This window comes from Lithobates pipiens, unplaced genomic scaffold (genome assembly GCF_037356315.1).
Source record: "Lithobates pipiens isolate NorthernLeopardFrog02 unplaced genomic scaffold, aLitPip1_a1.2 Scaffold_25, whole genome shotgun sequence".
Taxonomy (NCBI): domain Eukaryota; kingdom Metazoa; phylum Chordata; class Amphibia; order Anura; family Ranidae; genus Lithobates; species Lithobates pipiens.
The window spans coordinates 175,167,201-175,191,151 of NW_027507787.1; positions in this window are offsets into that span (position 1 = coordinate 175,167,201).

A 23,951-nucleotide genomic window follows, 5' to 3' on the forward strand; every position below is an offset into this window, starting at 1 on the left:
AAGGGGTCGGGATCGACCCCTTGCACGGATCGGTGATCAGGCGAGTCTCATGGACTCGCCGATCACAGAGCGCGCCGCGCGCGCCCCTCAGGGGGCGCGCAGGCCGCTCGTAACCGGGACGACGTCAATAGACGTTGTCCCGGAAATGTAGGTCCGCGCTAATGCCGTCATTTGGCAATAGCGCGGATCTCAAGTGGTTAACTAATAATTATAAATACAGAGGTGTATTTATTAAAAAAATAAAAATAAATCATAGCTGTTCATCCATCGAAATTGCATGTAGATTCATTTTGTGCAAATGGGGCAGAATAGAATGTTCTCCAGCTATATTTTCTGCAATTTGAAAGTGTTAATGTGGAAAATATGGCATTATGGCCACTAGATGGTGCTGACTTATATAAGCAATAAGTATGCCCATGAGCAACATCCACTGGCCACAATGCTGTATTTTCCACATTAGCACATACAAATTGTAGAGAATACAGCATATCCTTATATATAAATGTTTAGTTATGCCCCATTCGCACAGAACAAAGGCAGTTTTAATGGATAAACAGCTATTCCAATTTTTCTTTTTAAATAAATGCATCCCTTTTACATATTTATATTCATTTAAATAAATGTATTTATATTTATTTAAAACTGAAGCCCAAGCAATATGATGATACTTAAGTTACTACAGCTCTGTAAGTATTAAAAACAATAATACACACTAATGCCCTCACACCTGTGTATCACCACTATGCTTATGAAAATCCTAAAAGAATACAAAAAAATTGATACATTTGAGTTTAGAGTGTGTGCTACTGGCATATTCACATAGTATTTAGCGCCGCTCATTCAGCTCTGTAAGTATTGTTACATAATTAAATGTATTTTTTTATACAAGCAATGTAAGCACCTGAACTAAACTGTGTATAAGTCTCTTGCGATCCCCTGTACAGCAGAGCTCAGGCTGAAAGAGCTAGAAGCAGCACAAGTAACCAATCAATTGTGCAGCAGTGCTCCTATTGCTAATAAGGAACATGTTGATAAGAGAACAGAGCAGAGTGACCGTATATATTTTAATCAATGGCACTATTTGTAGGGTGACCAGATACCGGGGACAGTCCCCGGACCAAGGACACTGTCCCTGGACCAAATCTGTCCCCAGTTTTGTGCCTGGATAGCAGGGGCAGACTGGGCTGGGGAGCAGGGTGATAATCGCCCATCTCCCCCCACCCAAGCTGCTCTGATAACCGTCAAAAAGACTGCAGGGGCAAGACACTGTATACGGACACCGCTACACAGTACTACACTTGCAGAGCTGCAGCATAAAGGGGTTAATAAACACTAAAACTGACACCACTGCAGTAAAAAAGGGGTTAATTAACTGCCACTAATACACAAGTGACCAATGGCAATAGATTAACCCCCTGCATGATGCACATTACAAATAGCATTATAGATTAATTAACCCCCCCAGCGTATCAATGTCCATCAGTGGAGTGTATCAGTGTCAATCAGTGCCTTCTACCAGTGCAGCCTCAACAGTGTGCTGCATCAGTGCCCATCAGTGAAAGTGAAGGACCTCACAACAAATACATGAAAAGTGATACTAATACCCTGTACCATCATCCGTAAATATATAGAATAGACATTAGGAGTCATTTACACAGTAATCAGTGCATTAGTGCCCATCAGTGCCGCCTACCAGTGCCCATCAGTGCCACCTATCAGTGTCCCCATCGTTGCAACATATCAGAGTCTCATATCAGTGTCCATCATGGCCTCCTATCAGTGCCCATCATTGCTGCATATCAGGGCTGCCTATCAGTGCCCATCATTTCCGCATATCAGTGCTGCCTATCAGTGCCCATCATTGCCGCCTATTAGTGTTTATCATTGCCACCTATCAGTGCCCATCGTTGCTGCATATAAGTGCCCATCAGTGTAGCCTCATCAGCGCTCATCAGTACAGGAGAAAAATTATTTACAAAATTTTATAACAGAAACTAAGACTTTTTTTTTTTTGTTTTTCTTTCTTTCGTTTTCATTTGTTTAGAAAAAAATAAAAAACCCAGTGGCAATTGAATACCACCTAAATAAAGCTCTATTTGTGTGAAAAAAATATATAAAAATGTCATATGTGTACGTGTTGTTACCATGCAATCTTTTACTGTTCTGAATTGTTCATTTATATTGTTGGACCAAAATTCTTTGGTAAGACTAAAATACAAAATATGCATTGAAAAGTTTTTTCTCTCTTATCTTCTTAACATTTGGTAGCCCAAAAAATTCTAAGAAATATATATTTTTTTAATCTCATGGACAAAATGTGAGAAATAACGTATATATCATACAATCATTCCATAAACACATACGCCATACACTGCATATATAATTTTAGGAAAATAAGCTTATGAAATAGTTTCCCAATTGCCAATAAAGGAAAATAAAAAAAATATGTTCACGGATTTCATTTTAAAAATCTGGTCACCTTACGATTAGACCGCATACTATATAGTGAAAATTATGTTTTGTATGTCTTGTATGTTGAAAAGCCTGATTAAAATCTGTCTGATCAATAAATGATTTATAGATGTCAACTGTTTATCCTGTTTCTGTAAGTAGCAATGAATATTTATATAATTATTGATGATACAATCATAAAACAAAACAAAAAATAGTGCAGAGCTTTATACTCCATGGGGTTGATTTACTAAAGGCAAATAGACTGTGCACTTTGCAGTTGCTCCAGAGCTTAGTAAACGAGCAGAAGCTCTGCTGACTTCCATTTTCCAATTATGTGTGAGCAAAAATGCCTATTTTTTTCTTGCATGTGATTGGGTGTTCTTTGCAAAGTGAAGCTTTACATTATTTACTAAGCTCTGGAGCAACTTCACTTGCAGGGTGCAACTGCACTTTGCAAGGATCATTGTCTATTTGCATTTAGTAAATCAACCCCCATGTTTCTGTCTCCATTGGGTACTCATGATCTTTATTTGGTGACACTTTTTAACTTACTGTCTCCATCGTGGACTTTTCTTTGTCCCGTTGCCCTTTTCCAATCCATCCCTTTGGCTTGCAATCATCATATCAGACTAGTCTTATGTTTTCTGGGAACTATTACTTACATTTTCTCCTCTACTTATCTGAAATAAAATGTCATCAGATGTTTCATTTCAAAGAACACAGGGGACATTGTTAGCATAATTGTTTTTATACAGTTATGGGTTATTGGATTATTGGATTATGGATTTGAATTAACCACATTTAAATGGAGTGAATGGTGTTTTGTACATATCTCTATATTTGTTCATATCTCTCTCTCTCTGTTCACACTGGCCCACACAGTTAAACAGAAGTGTTTAGTCTACACTGTGCCTCCATTTACGTGGTATTGATAAAATCCAGAGCTTTGAATCCCCGATGCACTCTAAGCATTATAGACATAGTCCATCCTTCATACCATGATGCATTTTACACCCATATTTAAGGTTTTACGTGAAACGTGGTCACATCACATCCCCCAGCCTCAAACCAACACATTTACTTTTCTTGCGGGATGTTTCTCCCTGTATAATTGCTCCACCCACACAGCCACATCATACATTCATGGGGATCTGTGAATAGAAAGACTACAAGTCCCATCTGCCACCATGGCAGAAGGACCCACTGATTGTGCCCCCCAACCTTGTAGTTAATTGTTTACTTCCTCCTACCTTATAACTGGGGGTAGACAATGCATGATCCTGCGCATTGCACCCACGATGCACTGATACACAATTGCAATGCTCTGTGGACCTGAATGCAATTTAATGCATTTTTTTTTTCAAAAGGTGGGCTATGCCTTTTATAGTTCTTTCTAATTGTGCTAGAAAGAAAAAAACAGCAGGCAGATTATATAAATGGGCCCCTTATAGCAAGTTAGGGCTAAAGTTAACCATTTGTGTCAATACACATATTATACACTAGATACCATGGACTTCTCAGTAAAAATAATTTTTAAAAACTTAATGGAAATTGTGGGTTGTTTGTATGTAGAACATTTAAAAACAAATGGGACTTTTCAGGCACCATTCACAACATAACATTTTAAACAAAATATGTTTTAGTTGTACATCAGATTAGAACAAGTGTCTTTGAATTGTTCATAGATGTGGAAAACATCATTATATTGTATATTTTTTTGTAGAACACGTGTTATTCCAGCACCTGATTAAAATGACTTGAAATGCGTTGGTCTTGTCTAACATAGGCACTTATTGCATTAAAACGTGGATATACCAACAGCAATGTGGACTATGAAGAATGTATACACATTTAGAGTCCATGTGCAATACTGCGTCAGCCATGTTTTTTATATTAACATTGTTTTGATCTGATGTACAAGTAAAAAATATTTTGTTTATATTCTTTGGACAACGTTTAGATGTTTGAGATGAACATAGTTTCACTTCATTTTACTTCATCATGAGTAAATCACTCCCAGGACATGCTGCTTTACAGGAAATCTGTACTGAGAGGAAATATGTATTGCAACAAAAGGTGTTCCGCACCAAGGACTTCAAAAAGTGCTTTGTATAAAAATAATTTTTATTTTGTCATCAAAAAAGCAGTAAACAGCATAAAACATCTGATAAATGTGGTGACTTTCGAGTCCACACTAGCTCTTTTATTTTTGGCATTTTATTCTGCTTTTGTGATATGAAAAAGCGTTATTTTTATACAAAGCACTTTTTGGAGTCTTTGGTGCTGGGCACCTTTTGTTGGTGACTCTAGCACAAGCAAGTTTATGAGACGTTTTGATGTGCACCCTGCAATTCTGGAAATATACAGTATGGACAGCTTTCATAATGATACAATAGTGTATTTAAAAACAAATTTGCTTTTATAGTTTTGGATAGAGTTGGGAATAATAAAAAAAAAACCCTGTCAGTTTTTTTAGACTTTGTCCCATTGGGGAGTTTTCCCTTCACTTTCTGTCCTATAGACACAATTGAGAACTGAGAGGAAATATCCTCAGTGTAATGGTAAATCCCCCTTTAGGTTCAATAAGTTTTTATTTTTTAACACATGTTTAAACAGAAAGAAACAAGAAAAGGACCAGGTGCTAGACAAAGAGCATTCTGGTATAACAAATTCAAATTATACAAAAGGGGGTTTGTCTGTACAAAGGTGCTAGTATACTTTCAAGTCTCAAGACTGATTTAGGAACTAGGATACATATGATATTATAGTATGGCTGTATATAGCCAGAATTAGACAGGTTGGGGAAATATAGAAGCGATAGAGAAAGGGGGGAAGATTAGTGGAAGGAAAGAGGGGATGTAGGGGTAAAGAGAGGAAGGAAGGGGGAGGGGGATAGGGAGACAGTGAGACTCACAGTCCAGGGCATGAGAACACAATTTTGGGGGTAGGTTGGTGTCTCAAGGGGTACTCGCCGTTGAGAGTCTGTGCTTTAATTTATCTGAGGTATAGTAATGCTTCCAGATACTCCAGATAAAGGAAAATTTTGCATATTTATCTAGGGATTTGGCTTGCATTTCCTCCATAAGCATGATGTTGTTTATCTCGCTAACCCATTCTTTAAGAGATGGGAGGAAGGTCGTTTTTCAGTGTCTAGGGATCAACTGCCAACCTGCATGGAGGAAAAATTTCAGAAGGATGTGCTTTTGAGATTTAACAGTACCAGGTAGTATAGAAAGGAGGGCAATGGAAGGGGATGGAATGAGAGGTTTGACATATATTTCAGTATAAATTTGGAAGATCTGAGCCAAAAATGATCAGATCTTGTCGCATTCCCACCAGATGTGGTTTTACGTACCTTTTGCAGAATTACATCTTCAGCCGATGTCGGTGACATCATCTTGAGTTTGTTTGGCACACGATACCATCTAGATACCAGCTTGTAATTTTTTTTCTGGGTGTAGCTTGAGATAGATAATTTGTGGGTAAAGAGAAAGGCTTTACTCCATTCTACCTCTGATATGGCTCTCCCAAGCTCCTCAGACCAAGTTTTCGTGTATTTGGGTAGCATGCCATGAGTATGATCTAGTATCATTTTGTAGATCAGTGATAGGGTGTGTCTGGGCATTTCTGAGAGTGTGCATAATTGTTTAAAGCTAGTCAGGGATCTGTGAATCTGTTTGGAGTCTTGGAGTTTCTTAAAGTAGGAGGACATATGTAGACTAGTAAGCCACATTATATTCGAGGTTGTAGTGGTGTGGTTCGTGACATAGGTACCCAGGGTACCGTGGACAAATTGTTGTGCTGTGGGCCAGGAGATTCTGTTGTAATTGTCTAGAGTTTGGGTTGACCTGCCTTTTGGGAGGGCTGGATTATCAAATAGCGGGGTGCGTGGGCTCGGTTCAGTGGATAGCAAGACGCCCTCCTTTCTTTGGTACCAGATTGCTAAGGCATCCTTAGTGAGGGGAGACAGCATTGGAAGGGATTTGTAAGTCCGATTGTGACCCCAGAGAAGTGCTCGGAGGTCTTGTTCCACCAGGGTGGAAGCTTTGATTAGAGGACTGGAAACCACTCCAGAACTCAGGAGACCACTGCTGATGCGTGGTAGAGGTCAAAATCTGGAAGGCCTGTCCCGCCTTTAGAAGTGGGGGAGCATAGGAGCTTATGTTTAAGTCTTGGGTGGTTACCCTTCCATACAAACCTGATGGCCATGGAGCGAAGAGTGCAGAAGAAAGCAGATGGGAGAGCAATTGGTAGGGCCTGAAATAAATACAATAGTTTGGGGAGTATATCCATTTTTACTGTGTTCATATGGCCAAACCATGGTAGGTCCATTCTGCCTTCCATAAGGCATTTAAGTTTCGTGAGTAATGGGCTAAAGTTTAATGCATATATATCTGTAGTATGCGTTTTTGATAGCTGTTCCTAGGTATGATATGGATTTTGTTTGCCATTGAAAGGAAAAATTGGTTTTAAGGGAGGAGAGCGTAGATTGTGTTAAAGAGAGGTTCAGTGCTTCCGTTTTGGAGATGTTCAGCTTGTAGTTGCTAAAACAGCCAAACTGGTGGATCTCTGCTAGTATGGATGGAATGCTGATATGGGGTTGAGTCATGTAAAGGAGGAGGTCATCCGCGTATAGGGAGAGTTTACACTGAGAGGAGGGGGTTTGTATATCATTTATGTTTGGGTTTGCTCTGATGGCTTGGGCTAGATGTTCAATTACCAGGGCGAACAGGAGTGGGGAGAGGGGACAGCCCTGCCTGGTGCCGTTGGAGATTGGTTTCTGTTTACTAGAATTGTGGAGGAGGGTTTTGAGTACAGGAACATAATGCATGAGAGTATGTTTGGGCCTAATCCTATCTGGGAGAGGGTGGTTTGGAGAAAGGGCCAGCTGACCCTGTCAAAGGCCTTCTCTGCATCACAGGAGAGAAGGTAGGTCGGTATGTGGTTAGGTTGAGCATAAGCTATAAGGTGTATGGTCTTTGTGGTGTTGTCCCTGGCTTCGCAGCCAGGGACAAAGCCCACCTGGTTTCTATGTATTGTCTCGGGTAATAAGGAGGAAGGGCGATTTGCTAAAATGTTGGCGAATAGTTTCAAATCTATGTTCAGGAGGGATATCGGTCTGTAGTTGGAGCATAAAGAGGGGTCCTTTCCAGGCTTTGGGATAACAACTATTTGGGCTTGGAGTAGGGTAGGGGAGGGGATGAGGGTCCCATCTATGGCATTAAATGCTTTTTCTAGAAGCAAGAGGTAGGTTAGTAAGATAATGTCCCAACAAAACTGAAATCAGGGACGGCTTCACGGGTCTGATGCCTGTGAAGAAAAAATTAGTTAGTCAAAGTGTGGGCAGTGAAAGTTCATCCAGCTGTCGGCCTAGAGGCTTCCAATCTGGAACGTTTTTTCTTCTTGGTTTTTTTCTGCCAGGCTGTGCCGACATGTCCCAGCTGCCAAAGGAGTGTTGTGATTCTGGGGAATGGCAGGCAGAGTGGGTGGAGCTGTTTTCTGAGTCTGCGGGGGACCTGGTGTGCTGTCTGTTTCTCATGTATGGTGTGGAGTACTGTGAGGCAGCTCTCTGTGTGGCCGCATGAGAACTTGAGGAACGGGACGGCGCCATCTTAGATGAGGGGGGGGGGGTCCGGCTGATTCGGCCCTAATCCGGTGAAAAAACGGTAGATTTCCCCGTCTTTGTGCGGATCGGGGGTCTGGTGGACTTCTCCCCCACCTCCCCTCCCCATTACCGACCTTTATTGCGGTTCCAAAAAGTGCTGGGAGCTGTGGATATTCCGGTCTGTGTGGGAGCTCCAGGACAGCACATCTTACTTCACCATGCGCTAGGCCACATCCCTGTAAATTCCCTTTTAGACCATTTTAATCAAAGCTGATGTATCCATTGGAAGATTTGCCTCCTGTTGTGGAGATAATTAAAAACTTTAGATTTCACTTGCTATACTGGTGACAGTGGTCAGCAAGAACAATAGAGAGGACGAATCTCCCAATATGTGTTCAGCAATAGCAGCCTACATTTGTCTCTCAGTACAGATTCTGCTTTCAGTTTACTGATCGCTATTGCTAAAGTTTATATTCATAAAAAAATACAAATAAATGCCAGTGTGTAGTGCTCCTTTGCAGTGGGTTGCTAAGCCAGTTCCCACACTTGCTGTACATAGAACTCTGGGGTGAAGGGTCTGAAACCCCAGTTTGCTACTGCTCTACACTCCTTGGCCTACAGACCACATCAGGAAACACACATTTACTTGCTTATGAGGGGTCTTTCAAATTTCGGTGGTTACAGACTCAGTCCATTAGGGATCACATGAAACACCCAGACCTAAAAACCACAAGGGTCATGGGTTACCAGGCCAGTTACATGTTATTGTAGCTTGCCCGTGAATGATCCCTATGGTCACCTATAGCTCTTGATCTCCTTGACACTGGCAGACATCTTGACCCGTATAGCTGCTTGATCATAGTATACAATATTTCAAGAGACCAGGGTGAGTAAGAATGTTATTGAATTGAATGTGTGCACGTATGTAAATATCTATATGTATTGAAAAATAATTTCCAAAATGAGTGAATAAACAAGTGTATGCATAATATATATTTTTTATATCATGACGTCTGATGTGATTATTATATGTATATTCTCTTTCAATAGAAGGCTTGTACCTCAAATGGGCAATATCCCCTGAAGAAGCCCGATATATGAGCGAAACTGGGAATTGGGAATTCCATTCAAAAATGCTGTATCCATAAAACTGTCTTACATACTTGCCATAATTGTTTTTAAACAATTTTTTATTTGTCTTTAAATAAAACTTTATTACATTATCTCTTGAGATCACTGTACCTTATTTTGCACCTTAAAAATCCCATAAACCTTCCTTTTACCTATTAAAATAAGGGATGTGGTTCTAATAAAAGTGGTTTGCCCATGGTTATAAAATTCATTACATATATTTGAACTGTTTTCTTGATAAATTATATGTTCATCTGTTCTTGTATGCATTTTTCAGTACATTTCAATGTGATCATAATAAGAAAGTAAATGTTAGGGCTAGTTTACACTTCAAACATGGCTTCAGACACGCTTTATTAAAGCTCTCTAAATGTCAGTTAACCACTTTCAGACCGGACCATTTTGCTGGTCAATGACCAGAGGTCTTTTTACAATTTGGCACTGCGCTGCTTTAACTGGTAATTGCGCGGTCATGCAATGTTGTACCCAAACAAAATTTGCGTCCTTTTCTTCCCACAAATAGAGTTTTCTTTTGATGGTATTTGATTGCCTCTGCGATTTTTATTTTTTGCGATATAAACGTAAAAAGACCGCAAATTTTGAAAAAATATGATATTTTCTACTTTTTGTTATTAGAAAAATCCAATAAACTCAATTTTAGTCATACATTTAGGCCAAAATGTATTCAGCCACATGTCTTTGGTAAAAAAACAGTCAATAATTGTATATTTATTGGTTAGTACAAACTAAGGTACGTTTTCTGGAATTTACGCAGCTTTTAGTTTACGACTGCCTATCTCATTTCTTGAGGTGCTAAAATGGCAGGGCAGTACAAAACCCCCCCAAATTACCCCATTTTGGAAAGTAGACCCCCTAAGGAAATTGATAAGTGGCATGTTGAGCCCATTGAATATTTTATTTTTTTCCCTCATGCGATTGAATAATGACAAAAAAAAAAATTTTTTTTTTCTTTTACACAAAGTTGTCACTAAATGATATATTGCTCACACATGCTATATTGCTCACACATGCTATGGGTATATGTGAAATGACACCCCAAAATAAATTCTGCTGCTTCTCCTGAGTACGGGGATACCACATATGTGGGACTTTTTGGGAGCCTTCTTCTTTTGAGTTCACTTCTCACTACCTATTACAGTTTTGAAGGCCATAAAATGCCAAGATGGCACAAAACCCCCACAAATGACCCCATTTTAGAAAGTAGACACCCCAAGCTATTTGCTGAGAGGCATGTTGAGTCCATGGAATATTTTATATTTTGCCACAAGTTGCGGGAAAATTACAAACTTTTTTTTTTTTTTTTCACAAAGTTGTCACTAAATGATATATTGCTCACGCATGCCATGGGCATATGTGAAATGACACCCCAAAATAAATTCTGCTGCTTCTCCTGAGTACGGGGATACCACATATGTGGGACTTTTTGGGAGCCTAGCCGCGTACGGGGCCCCGAAAACCAAGCACCGCCTTCAGGCTTTCTAAGGGCGTAAATTTTTGAGTTCACTTCTCACTACCTATTACAGTTTTGAAGGCCATAAAATGCCAAGATGGCACAAAACCCCCACAAATGACCCCATTTTAGAAAGTAGACACCCCAAGCTATTTGCTGAGAGGCATGTTGAGTCCATGGAATATTTTATATTTTGCCACAAGTTGCGGGAAAATTACAAACTTTTTTTTTTTTTTTTTTTTTTTCACAAAGTTGTCACTAAATGATATATTGCTCACGCATGCCATGGGCATATGTGAAATGACTCCCCAAAATAAATTCTGCTGCTTCTCCTGAGTACGGGGATACCACATATGTGGGACTTTTTGGGAGCCTAGCCACGTACGGGGCCCCGAAAACCAAGCACCGCTTTCACCCCCCCCAAATGACCCCATTTTGGAAAGTAGACACCCCTAAATTTAGGGGTACACTAGTGAGACTAGGTAATAAATGGCGGGTGCCCTGAAACTATAAAAAAATAACTAACCAACCAGCGTCACCTGTAACAGTTATATGGTGATCACTGGTGAAAGGGTTAACTAGGGGGCAATCAGGGGGCTTTATGCGGTAGTATATGGGGGTCCCTGGGGCTATAAAAAGCTGCGGCGAACCTAAATACCTACCTGCCTAACTAGCGTCACCTGTGACACTAATACAGCGATCATAAAAACGATCGCTTATTAGGCTGGGTTCACACTGGAGCGATGCGGGAACGCCACGAATCCGCGGCGGGTTCCCGCATCGCATGCCTCCCGGCGGCAGTTCACACTGCCCTATGCGAACTGCTGGGAGTGTCAGTGAAATGTTAATGACACCCCCAGATCAGTTCGCATATCGCAGTGCGATCTGCAAACTTGGATCGCATGGTGTGAACACCCATGCGATCCGATTCTGCTGTGCACCAAAAAAAGGGTCCCGTGCGAGTTTGCGGCGGGTGCGACGCGAATTCAGCCATACTATCTGTATGGCTGAACTCAAATCGCACAGAGATCGGATGTGATTTGCACTGCAGTGCGGTGCGAATCACATCTGTTCTCATAAACCGCTGCAATGTGAACCCAGCCTTAGTGACACTGGCGACGGGGGGTGATCACGGGGTTAAACCTTTATTGGGGGGGTTAGGGGGGTACCTTAGAACTAAAGGGGGCTAACCCTAACTGCCCTAACAGTTATTACAGTCACAAATGACACCCGCCGGGTGATCAGGGGGTTAAATCTTTATTAGGTAATAAATGGCGGGTGCCCTGAAACTATAAAAAAATAACTAACCAACCAGCGTCACCTGTAACAGTTATATGGTGATCACTGGTGAAAGGGTTAACTAGGGGGCAATCAGGGGGCTTTATGCGGTAGTATATGGGGTCCCTGGCGCTATAAAAAGCTGCGGCGAACCTAAATACCTACCTGCCTAACTAGCGTCACCTGTGACACTAATACAGCGATCAGAAAAATGATCGCTTATTAGGCTGGGTTCACACTGGAGCGATGCGGGAACGCCACGAATCCGCGGCGGGTTCCCACATCGCATGCCTCCCGGCGGCAGTTCACACTGCCCTATGCGAACTGCTGGGAGTGTCAGTGAAATGTTAATGACACCCCCAGATCAGTTCGCATATCGCAGTGCGATCTGCAAACTCGGATCGCATGGTGTGAACACCCATGCGATCCGATTCTGCTGCGGGCCAAAAAAAGGGTCCCGTGCGAATTTGCGGCGGGTGCGGCGGGTGCGGCGGGTGCGATGCGAATTCAGCCATACTATCTGTATGGCTGAACTCGAATCGCACAGAGATCGGATGTGATTTGCACTGCAGTGCGGTGCGAATCACATTCGTTCTCATAAACCGCTGCAATGTGAACCCAGCCTTAGTGACACTGGCGACGAGGGGTGATCACGGGGTTAAACCTTTATTGGGGGGGTTAGGGGGGTACATTAGAACTAAAGGGGGCTAACCCTAACTGCCCTAACAGTTATTACAGTCACAAATTACACCAATGCAAAAAAAAAAATTACATTGGTGTCACTGTGACTGGGGGGGCAGGGGTAATTGGGGGGGTGATCGGGGGGGTGTGAGTGTGCCTGGCATGTTCTACTGTGTAGTGACGTGTTGGTGCAACTCACCGATCCGCTCTCCTCCGTGTCGGAACGAAAAATACCGACACGGAGGAGAGAATACATCACTTCCTCTCCTGTGTTTACATTACAGGAGAGGAAGTGATGTCACGAAGGATTTCTATTCGTCGGGAGCGATCGCGAGGGGGTGGCCATGAATGAATGGCCGCCCCCTCGTCCGGGATCGCTCCCGAACGAATACCGACCGCCGCAGGCACCGGGCGGGGGCCCGATCGGGCCCCCGACCCGCGGGAAGGCAGGGACGTACATGTACGCCCTTATGCCTGCCCGTGCCATTCTGTCGACGTACATCGTCGTGCAGCGGTCGGGAAGTGGTTAAAGCAAGGTTTAAACAGGACTGTAAGCTAACCATTTTTTTTTTGTGACAGGAGCTTTGACTAGCGTTCTGAGATCTTTAACAAAGCGTGTCCAAAGCCATGTTTTAAAGTAAGTGTAAACTAGCCATTAATGTGTGTCGAAGCTGAAGCAAGTTTAAATGACCCCTAATGCTTGTATGTTAATATCTTAAAAATGTTTTCTTTCTATTTACAGCTTTTAATGATATGCAATGACCCTGATTTACTAAGGGAGCAGTGCCTGTTCTTTCAGTGTGAATTTACACTTATCTTAGTGAATGAGGTGAAACCAAGTAAAGAATTATCTTGGAAAGAATGCCCAATCATGTGCAAGGAAAATTTCTAAAAAGCATTTTTTTGTTCATGATTAAAAAAACAAAGTCAGCACAACTTCACCTCATGCATTAAGCTAAGTATAAATTCCCTTTGCAAAGAGAAAATTCACTTCGCTTAGTGAATGGGGTGATGTTGTACGGAGGTTAAAGAGGAACTGCAGTCTGCTCACATACTTTGTAATAAAAATATGTTTGCCATTCTGAAGTTTCCTTCCAACCCCTTTGCATATTATTTTATATAATATACTGTGATTCTGGACGAATATGCTGCAGAAATCTCCCTCCACCGAGTCTGGCTGCAGCCATTTTAACTGTGGGCAGCTGAAGCTGCTGCCTGTTCACTTCCTGGATTTACAGACACACAGAGTCACACAGACATACACACAGACACTCACACCACTGCTTGCCTGCACATTTCGTCTCCTGTTATCTCTGCCCTGATCCAGCCCCTTCTGGCTCTGTAGCTCTCCTTGGCTCTCCTATGACAATCTAGCCTAGGTTTATTACTAGACAAGAAAGAGGAAGTGGGCTGTATAAGGTATTTACTGGCAGAAAAAATATGTTTTACTATCCAAAGTTAAAACAGCAGGGGGAGAAGATTTAATAAATGGAACGTTGAAAAAAATGACTTAAGAGCTGCTTTAAGCATCCAGTAATGTGTGAGCAAATATCCAGTTTTTTTTAATTTCCTTGAACATGATTGGGTATGCTTTGCGATCTTTTTCCATTTTTTCAAATTGTTTTCAGCTCATGTGATCTTGTGATTTACATACTCGTGATGCACTATGTTGCCAGAGGATAATACAAGTATTCAGAGGCTATCAACACCTGCTCACTTGGCAATGATTGGACATTATCCCATTCTGTGTGTAAGGTCTGGGGGCAGGTCAATGTGACAGGGTGGTCGTCATGCCCTCCATGTTTCCCTCTTCGTTAGGCGCCAAGGAAGGGTTACATAAGAGGCCTACCCTGTGGTGGGTTCTTCTGAGTTACGCTAGGCACTTTGTACAAGGTCACTTTACTAAACATGGGGTACCTTTGTTTTGTGCTGTCTTCTCCAATGCCCCAGGACAAGGCTGAGGCTGCCGTGGGGGAATACTCAACCTTAAGGCAGGTCTCTACTCTTAGAGATGAACATACTCCATGTGCACTGATACTGCAACTGTTCTACAATTACCTCTCAGTTCCCTGTGACAATGTACACTTTCTTTGAACTTGCATTTAGTAGGGGCATGCTGAGCTCTGTCCACATCAACCTGTCCAGCGTTTTCCACTACTACTCCGCAGTAGCGTAGTGGGCATCGCCATGAACTCTGAGCGGGCTCCACACATGCACTTAACTATTGACCTTCTGTATCTCTGTACAGGATGGGAACCTTTGTGGTGGGAATCTGCTCCTGTTGCTCTGGGAGATGGTGGAAGGCATGCCAACAACATATCTTATCACTGCTGGAGGCCGTCTCACCTATAACAGGTACACACTATTGCCAGGCTGCTTGTTAGACTTCCGTTACCCTTGGTACCCACTTCTGTATTCACATTACTCTACTCCACACCATTGTCTTCATACCCCAATGGCTGCTGTCAGATTGTAAAGGGAGCCTTAATGTCAATCAATTGAGCATTTGAGAGTGCCCAGGCCTAGTGTTTGGCTAAGCATTATTGGGGTCCACCTGGCTGCCTAAATGACAGCCGGCTCCACTTGTCAGCGCATGGCTGAGAACCGGAGCCAGTTGTATGCCTGCCAGCACCCCAGAGTGTCGCTCCAGGGACCCCGCAGTGACTGATGCCGTGTACACATGAGCGATATTTCTGTCAGAAAAAGTCAGACGGAAGCTTTTCATTGTATATTCCGACCGTGTGTATACCCCATCAGACTTTTTACGGTGAAAATTCTGACGGACCTAGAAAGAGAACATGTTCTATATTTTCAGACGGAACCAATTCCTATTAGGAAAACCGGTCATCTGTATGCTGTTCCGACATACCAAAAACAACGCATGCTCTGAAGCAAGTATGAGACAGAAACTTTTGGCTACTGGCTATTGAACTTCTGTTTTCTAGTCCCGTTGTACGTGTTGTAAGTCACCACATTCTTGACGGTCAGACTTTGGTGTGACCGTGTGTACGCAAGACAGCTTGAGCCAAATTCTGTCGGAACTCCGTCGGAAAAACCTTCAGAGTTGATTACGATGGGAAAACTTGTCGTGTGTACAGGGCTTTAGATTGACTGTTCTCTGCTGCAAGCTGACTGGCTAGTGGTCACATGATCTGTCAGTTCTCAGAGCTGATCATACACTGGTTACAATTTCAGTAAGGCCGCGTACACACGGGCGGATTGTCTGGCCAACTAAGTTCGTCAGACAATCCGACAGACAGTCCGTTCAAAATTTGCATGAACGGACTTGACCACACACGATGAGCAGACAATCCGCTGAAAGCGTGCGCGATGACGTGTACAGCACGTACGACGGGACTAGAAAAACTACGTCCTATACACTGCAATGCAACCTTCGGCCGTGTAAATCCTTTCTGAGCATGCGCCATACTTAGTCCGTCCAACTTGCCTACACACGAGCGGACTGTCCGCTGAAACCAAGTTTGGACGGACAAAACCAAGTTTGAACGGACTGTCTTACGGAAATTCCGTAAGACTTTGTTCGTCAGATTGTCCGCTGAAAAAGTCCGCTGAAGCCCACACACGAGCAGATTGTCCGCTGAAACACGGTTCAGCGGACTAAGTTGGACAGACAATCCGCCCGTGTGTACGCGGCCTAAGTGTGCGATCTTAACAGAAGCTGGCCCTTTGACTGACTTTATTGACGGGAAATGTTGGAAAATATTCATCGTTCAGTGGCAGCAGCCTATGAGCTGCAGCTGCTGCTCAGTGGATTCTGACAGTGGCAGGTGCTGTTGTCAGAATATAATGCCCGGTGGGTGGGGGATTCCTCCATCCCTCTCATTTGTTTGGATGGAGGAATCTGTTTGACAGACCATTTATAGCCAGCTTTAGAGCCAGCATGGGATAGCTGCATTGTCGCATGGATGCTGCAGCATGGAGATGAGCATGTATGTTTGTTTGTTCTTTTGTTTTTTACTAATTCTCCTTTAAATCCATGCATATCACACACAAACAGGATCTGATTTTTTTTTCTTCCAAGGCAAAATATCCTATACACAAATCCACAGTCTTTTTTCTGGCATACTTTTCTTCAGTACAGGTCTATGTGAGCCTCAGACTGATTGTTTTATATGCAATTTACTCCTGCCTTCTTTTAATTGTTAACCTTCATTAAAAATCTGGGATTTTTAATTACTACACTACGGGAGTTATTCACGAAAGGCAAATCCACTTTGCACTACAAGTACACTGCAAGTGCAGTTGCTGTAGATCTGAGGGGGACATGCAAGGAAAATAAAAAAACAGCATTTTTGCTTGCACATGATTGGATGATAAAATCAGCAGAGCTTCCCCTCATTTCAGAGCTTCCCCTCAGATCTACAGTGACTGCACTTTCAAGTGCACTTGCAGTGCAAAGTGGATTTGACTTTAGTAAATCAACCCCCATGAGTTCCACTGCTGAACATCCTGGTGGTATGGTCCCGGAATCTTGGCTTCTGATATCCATCCCGGAATCTTGGCTTCTGATATCCATCCCATGGAGATACTGGAATAAAGTGCAGCCAGACCTCCATCTCAGGGTCAGAGTAGCTGGTTAGCGGCTTGAGAGTTGGGTGTGCACTTTTGGGTGTGAAGATTTTGCAATCCGCACTGAAACATGGATTTTTGTTGATACACAAGTATAAATGAACTTTTTGCACAAGAGCACTTCTCAACTTTTTTTTTCTGATGGACTTTACTGGATTATTTATGAATGTTTTTTAACACATTCTTATTGACAGTTTTTGATATATGAATGTTTTACTTGATTGATTAATTGTTATGAATTTATGCCCTTTATATTGATAGCACAACACATTTTTCAGTAATATGGAGATGTACTTACTTTAAAGGGTTAATGCAGTTCAGTTTTGGGCACCAGTTCTCAAAAAAGATATCGGGGGAACTGGAGTAAGTGCAGAGAAGGGCAACCAAACTGATAAGAGGCATGCAGGAGCCCAGCTATCAGAAAAGATTAGAGGAACTGAATTTATTCTCTCTTGAGAAGAGGAGATTAATGGGGGATATGATCAACATGTACAAATACATAAGGGGTCCATATAGTGAACTTGGTGTTGAGTTATTCACTTTCAGGTCATCACAGAGGACAAGGGGGCACACTTTACATCTGGAGGAGAAAAGATTTCATCTCCAAATATGGAAAGGTTTCTTCACAGTAAGAGCTGTGAAAATGTGGAATAGACTCCCTCCAGAGGTGGTTCTGGCCAGCTCAGTAGAATGCTTTAAAAAAGGCCAGGAGAAAAGAGGAGAAACCAGCCTGACTAAAAGCTATGTCTATAGTTAATTGTTTGTCATATAACGTTAGGGGGCTAAATGAATCAGCAAAGCGGTTTAAAATTCTGAAAGAAATAGAACAATATGAAGCGGGTATAGTGTTCTTACAGGAAACCCATCTATCATACGAAAGCAAGATTAGAATATACTCCCCTAGGTTCCCGGTGTGGTTTTTTGGAGATTCTTACTCAAGGAACTCAAAAGGGGTAGCTATCGGTATAGGACGGGAGGTATACTATAAAATAGAAGAAAGATTAGTCGACCCGGAGGGTAGATTCCTCTTTCTGAAGGGGAAACTATGGGGAGTAGACTATACCCTCGCTAACATATACTGCCCAAATAGAAGTCCAACGGTTTTTCTGAAAGGAATATTGGAGAAATTATGGGATTTTAAAAGAGGAAGAGTAATTATAGCTGGAGATATGAACTTTTGTATGAATCCGCAAATGGATAGTTCGTCCCGTGTGCAGGGGATTGGGAAGGAGCAGAGGAGAATAATAAAACACAGGCTATATCAGTACCAGCTTATGGATGTGTGGAGAACTATGCACCCAAGGATACGAGACTACTCGTTCTATTCCCCGGTACACGGGACGTACACAAGGATCGACTACTGGTTAGTGGAACATAGGGTTCTGGACGAGGTGATATCCACAGATATAGGAATTAGAACATTGTCTGATCATTCTCCAATATGCCTGAAGATCAAAATCCCAGGATTTCAGAAATCTCCTTTTTCCTGGAAATTGAATAGGGAACTGTTGGACGAGAAGGGAGAGGAAATAATTAGAAAGGAATTGGAGTTTTTTTTTACCACTAATTTAAATGAAGAGAATATGGAAAATATTATTTGGGAGACACATAAAGCTTATATAAGAGGGATATATATTTCACTAGGTACAAATAGGAAGAGAGAAGGTATTAAAAAGAGTAGAGAGTTGAGGGAGGAAATCCATGGATTAGAGCAAGAACATAAAAAGGCAAATGGCAGGGAAAGTGGACAGGTAGTGGACCTATTACATAAACTGGCTATGAAAAGAGAGGAACTCGGGGAATTAATGGAACAGGAAATGAGGACGATATATAATAGGATTAATAAAGAGAGATATTATAGCGGCATTAAAAATAGTAAGATCTTAGCAAAGATATTGAGGAAAAAAAGATCGAAGAATTATATAGAGAAAATATTAAATAAAGAGGGAGAGTCGGTCTATAAAACTAAGGAAATAGCAGAAGTTTTTAGAGAATATTATGGGCAGTTATATTCCGTGAGAAAAAAAGAGACAGAAAAGCAAGAGATGAAGAGAAGGGGAAAAATCAAAGACTATATATTTCAAGCAAATATCCCTAGAATACCGGGGGAATTGGCGCAGGAATTGGAGAATCCAATCTCAGTCCAAGAAGTAATACAGGCAATAAAAGAGACCAAAGGAGGAAAGAGTCCAGGGCCTGATGGCTATACAATAGAATATCTAAAAAAGTTTGGAGACATACTAGCCCCAATTTTATGTGCATATTATAATGGACTAGGTACAAAATATGGACTGAGCGAGGAGGCCTCCACTGCGACAATCTCCACGATATTGAAAGAGGGAAAAGAGAATACAATATGCTCAAACTATAGACCGATCTCACTACTCAATACGGACATTAAATTGTTCGCAAAAATATTGGCCGCTAGAATAAAGAAGTTAATGCCTAGCTTAGTCCATGCAGATCAGGTGGGATTCATTGAGGGGCGAGAAGGAAAAGATAATGGAGTAAGGTCATTATTACTGCTTCAGAGGATGAAGGAGAGTAGAATCCCCAGTCTACTCCTATCAATAGATGCTGAGAAAGCTTTTGACCGAGTAGACTGGGGATTCATGATGGGTACCCTAAGGGGAATGGGGTTTGGTCCCAAAATTTTGAAGTGGATAAAGGCACTATATAACAGCCCCAAGGCAGTGGTAAGAGTTAATGGGGTACTATCAACAGCCTTCAGAATGAACAATGGGACTAGACAGGGGTGTCCGCTGTCCCCCCTATTGTTCGTTCTGGCATTGGAGCCACTCCTGGAGACGATAAGGAGAAACCCAGATATAAAGGGGGTTGAGATAGAGGGGGAAATACATAAGACAGCCGCATTCGCGGATGATATTCTGTTTTATGTATCCAGCCCACGAATCTCCATGCCAAACTTGTTAAAGGCTTTACAGGAATACGGAGAATTATCTAACTTTAAAATCAACCCAAGCAAGTCAGAAATCTTAAACGTAAATATAAATCCGAGAGAAGAACTTGACATTAAGAGAGAATTCCCATTTCTATGGCAAAAGGAAATTAAATATTTAGGGATTAAACTGACTGCATCAATAGAAAAAATGTACCTAATAAACTATATCCCCCTTCTAGAAGAATTGAGAGAAGAAATAAGGAGAATGAGAACAAAGCCCCTGTCATGGTTAGGAAGAATTAATGCCTTAAAAATGATTATTCAACCTAAAATCCTTTATAAATTTCAGCTATTACCAATATATATCCCCCCCCCTATATTTTAAAATGATAAATTCTTTAATTTCTAAATTTATCTGGAACAACAAGAAACCTAGAATCCCACTGAAGACTTTGCAAAAGGGAAAAGACGAGGGGGGTCTGAATGTCCCAGACTTTAGAAAATATTACGAAGCAGCAGTGTTAACACGGGTGGTGGAATGGGCAAAATTAGAAAGTAAAAAAAGATGGGGAAAAATAGAACACAGTTTATCAGGCACAAATTTAGGTAGAGAAATCTGGACTCCTTTAAAATATAGATCACTAGGGAAGACAACACCTTTGGTCACAAAAAATGTGTTTAGAGTATGGGAGGGAATACACAAACATAATAAGTGGAAATATAATTCCCCTTTAATTTATTTAAAAGATAATGATTTTTTTGCACCTGGTAAAAGTACAATAGGAGGGAAATGGATAAAACAAGATAATATGCAATTACGACACATAATTAAAGAGGGGAAATTGAAAACACTAGCAATATTACAGAAAGAAAATGATTGGATGGATTTGAATGAGTGGCGATACCTGCAGCTTAGACATTTCGTCTCAAGACTACCACAACCGCTTAGAGATGGAGAAAATTTGACTGCCTTGGAGCGGATATGTGAGGGGAAATCCCCAAGAGCAGGTATTGCCCAGCTTTATAAGGTCTTGAGACGGGAATGTGAAGCGGAGGTACCAACTTTCATTCAAAAATGGGAAGAAGAGATAGGAGCACGGGGTGAAAACCAAAATATAGAAAAAATATTGAAGATGGTGCACAGATCCACGGAAAATAGTAAGATGATAGAAACAAATTATAAAATTTTAGTAAGATGGTATAGGACCCCAGATATAATGGCAAAGTACCAGGAGGGACAATCTGGGAAATGTTGGAGGAATTGTGGACAAACGGGAAGTTTGGCCCATATATGGTGGGATTGTCCCAAGATTAAAGAATATTGGAGAGAAATAATAAGATATATAGAAGTAATAGCTAAAATACAGTTACCTGAGAACCCATGGTTATGCCTATTCCATGCAGTAGATACCCCAATTAAGGAGTATAGGAATTCCCTCACAAGCTCATTAATAAACGTGGCAAAAAGCCTGATTCCGAAAAAATGGAAAGAAATAGAAGCACCCAAAGTAAAGGAATGGCTAGGAAAAGTTGAGGAAATGTATAGTATTGAAGGGCTGGGAATGGAGGAAGAAAGAGAAAGAAAGAGATTCCATGTGAAATGGAAATACTGGAAAATCTTTAGACAATCTATGATTTTTAACGAGGTAATGGGTCGGTAGGGGTGGGGAGAGGGGTGGGAGGGAAATATTCTAGAAGAACTCGAGAAGTAAAGAAAGAAAACCAGGATAATGTGAAAAATTTAAGGGCATGAATGTATTTTGGTCCTATGGTTTTCTTTTATAATACTTGATTATGTTTTGTACGCAACTTAAATGAAAAATTTAAATAAAGAATAAAAAAAAAAAAAAAAAAGGCCTGGATTCTTTCCTAACTGTACATAATATAACTGGGTACTAAGATTTATAGATAAAGTTGATCCAGGGAAAATCCAATTGCAAGGGATCAGGAAGGAATGTTTTCCCCTGCTGTAGCAAATGGATCATGCTTTGCTGTTTTTTTTTTTTTTTTTGCCTTCCTCTGGATCAACTGTGGGTGAAGGATTGTGTATATGGGATTGTATGTTTTTTTTTTTTTTTTGGTTGATCTAGATGTGGAAATATGTATTTTTTCAACCTAACTAACTATGTAACTATAAAACCTTTGCAGAAAAAATGTAAATGTGAACTAACACTGGTCACCTTCCCCACCCCCTGGTCCCCGCTGTACTTACCTCTGGGATTGTTGAGCTGTCAGCACTCCCACAGCCGGTCCAGCAGTTCAGTGATTTGAAATCCCCACTCTTCCCCCTCTTCTCTGTGAAGCGCTTCTGGAACAGACCACAGCGATTCACTGGGACAGCTCTGGCTATTCAGAATAGATATGGTCCTTTCTGGAAGCACTGGACAGCGAAGAGCGGGGAAGAGTGGAGAATTCAAATTTCCCAGACCGCTGGACCAGCTGCTTGGGCACTGACAGCTCAGCCACCCCAGAGGTAAGTACAGTGGTGTCCAGTGATAGTTCGCCTTTTCATTTATTTTGTAAAAGTGAACTAACACTCTAATCATCCAATAATGTTTGAGCAATGTTTTTTTTTCCCTGGCACATGATTGGGTATTCTTTGCAAAGTAGCAGAAGAACAAAAGCACACAGATCGAATGCGATGAAAAAAGTTACATTAATTAATGTTAAAACAAGGTAACAACTCACAATTTCCCCACTTATAACAGAGAACATTAAGCCAGAGCAGGACAACCCACACACCATGGTGGGAATGAGATTCAAATGCATTTGCAACTGTCAGTTCCTCAGACAAGACCTCTAGGGATCTGAAGGAAATCAATGATAACAGATTTTGGCATTGCTTCTAAAAGAATGGGGTGCAAGCTGTATCAAGGAGAGGGACCAAGTAATGCATTTTGAGGGGGTTTTGATAAAGAGGAAAACCAATTTAAAAGTATACATATTCCATACCTGTTGGATTGCTGTGGAAGTAGATAATCACTGAAGTGGAGAGGGTGGGTGCTGACATCACAATTTCCACCTTGTCCAATGAAAGATAGCCTTGTATTTATTGAAAAAAAATACAAGGCATTTTGTGAATGGTGGCTGTGCGAGTGTTTGACCTCCTGTGTTTGCAGAAGGGCAGCTACTCCGCACAGGACCCAGAAGACCAAGGCGATCACTGTAGTATTGCTGACTACCACAATCATTCTCCACTTCCTCAATTGCCCCACAGGGCTGGTGCAAAGATTTTTGACACCCTAGGCGAAACCTAATTTTTCCGCCCCTCTAGCTCCACCTCTGACTCCACCCCCTTTGCCCTGCCCATGTACTCTCTGCCTTTTTAATGAAGAGCTCATCAAATGCAGCCCACCAGCGCCCATCAAATGCAGCCCCACCAGCACCCATCAAATGCAGCCTCACCAGCACACATCAAATGCAGCCTCACCAGCACACATCAAATGCAGCCTCACCAGCAACCATCAAATGCAGCCCCACCAGCGCCCATCAAATGCAGCCCCACCAGCGCCCATCAAATGCAGCCCCACCAGCTCCCATCAAATGCAGCCCCACCAGCGCCCATCAAATGCAGCCCCATCAGCACCCATCAAATGCAGCTTCACCAGCACCCATCAAATGCTGCCTCACCAGCGCCCATTATTGTAGCCTCACCAGAACCCATTATTGTAGCCTCACCAGCGCCCATTATTGTAGCCTCACCAGCGCCCACTATTGCAGCCTCACCAGCGCCCATTATTGCAGCCTCACCAGCGCCCATCAAATGCAGCCTCACCAGCAACCATCAATACAGCCTCACCAGCACCCATCAAATGCAGCCCAGCGCTCATCAATGCAGC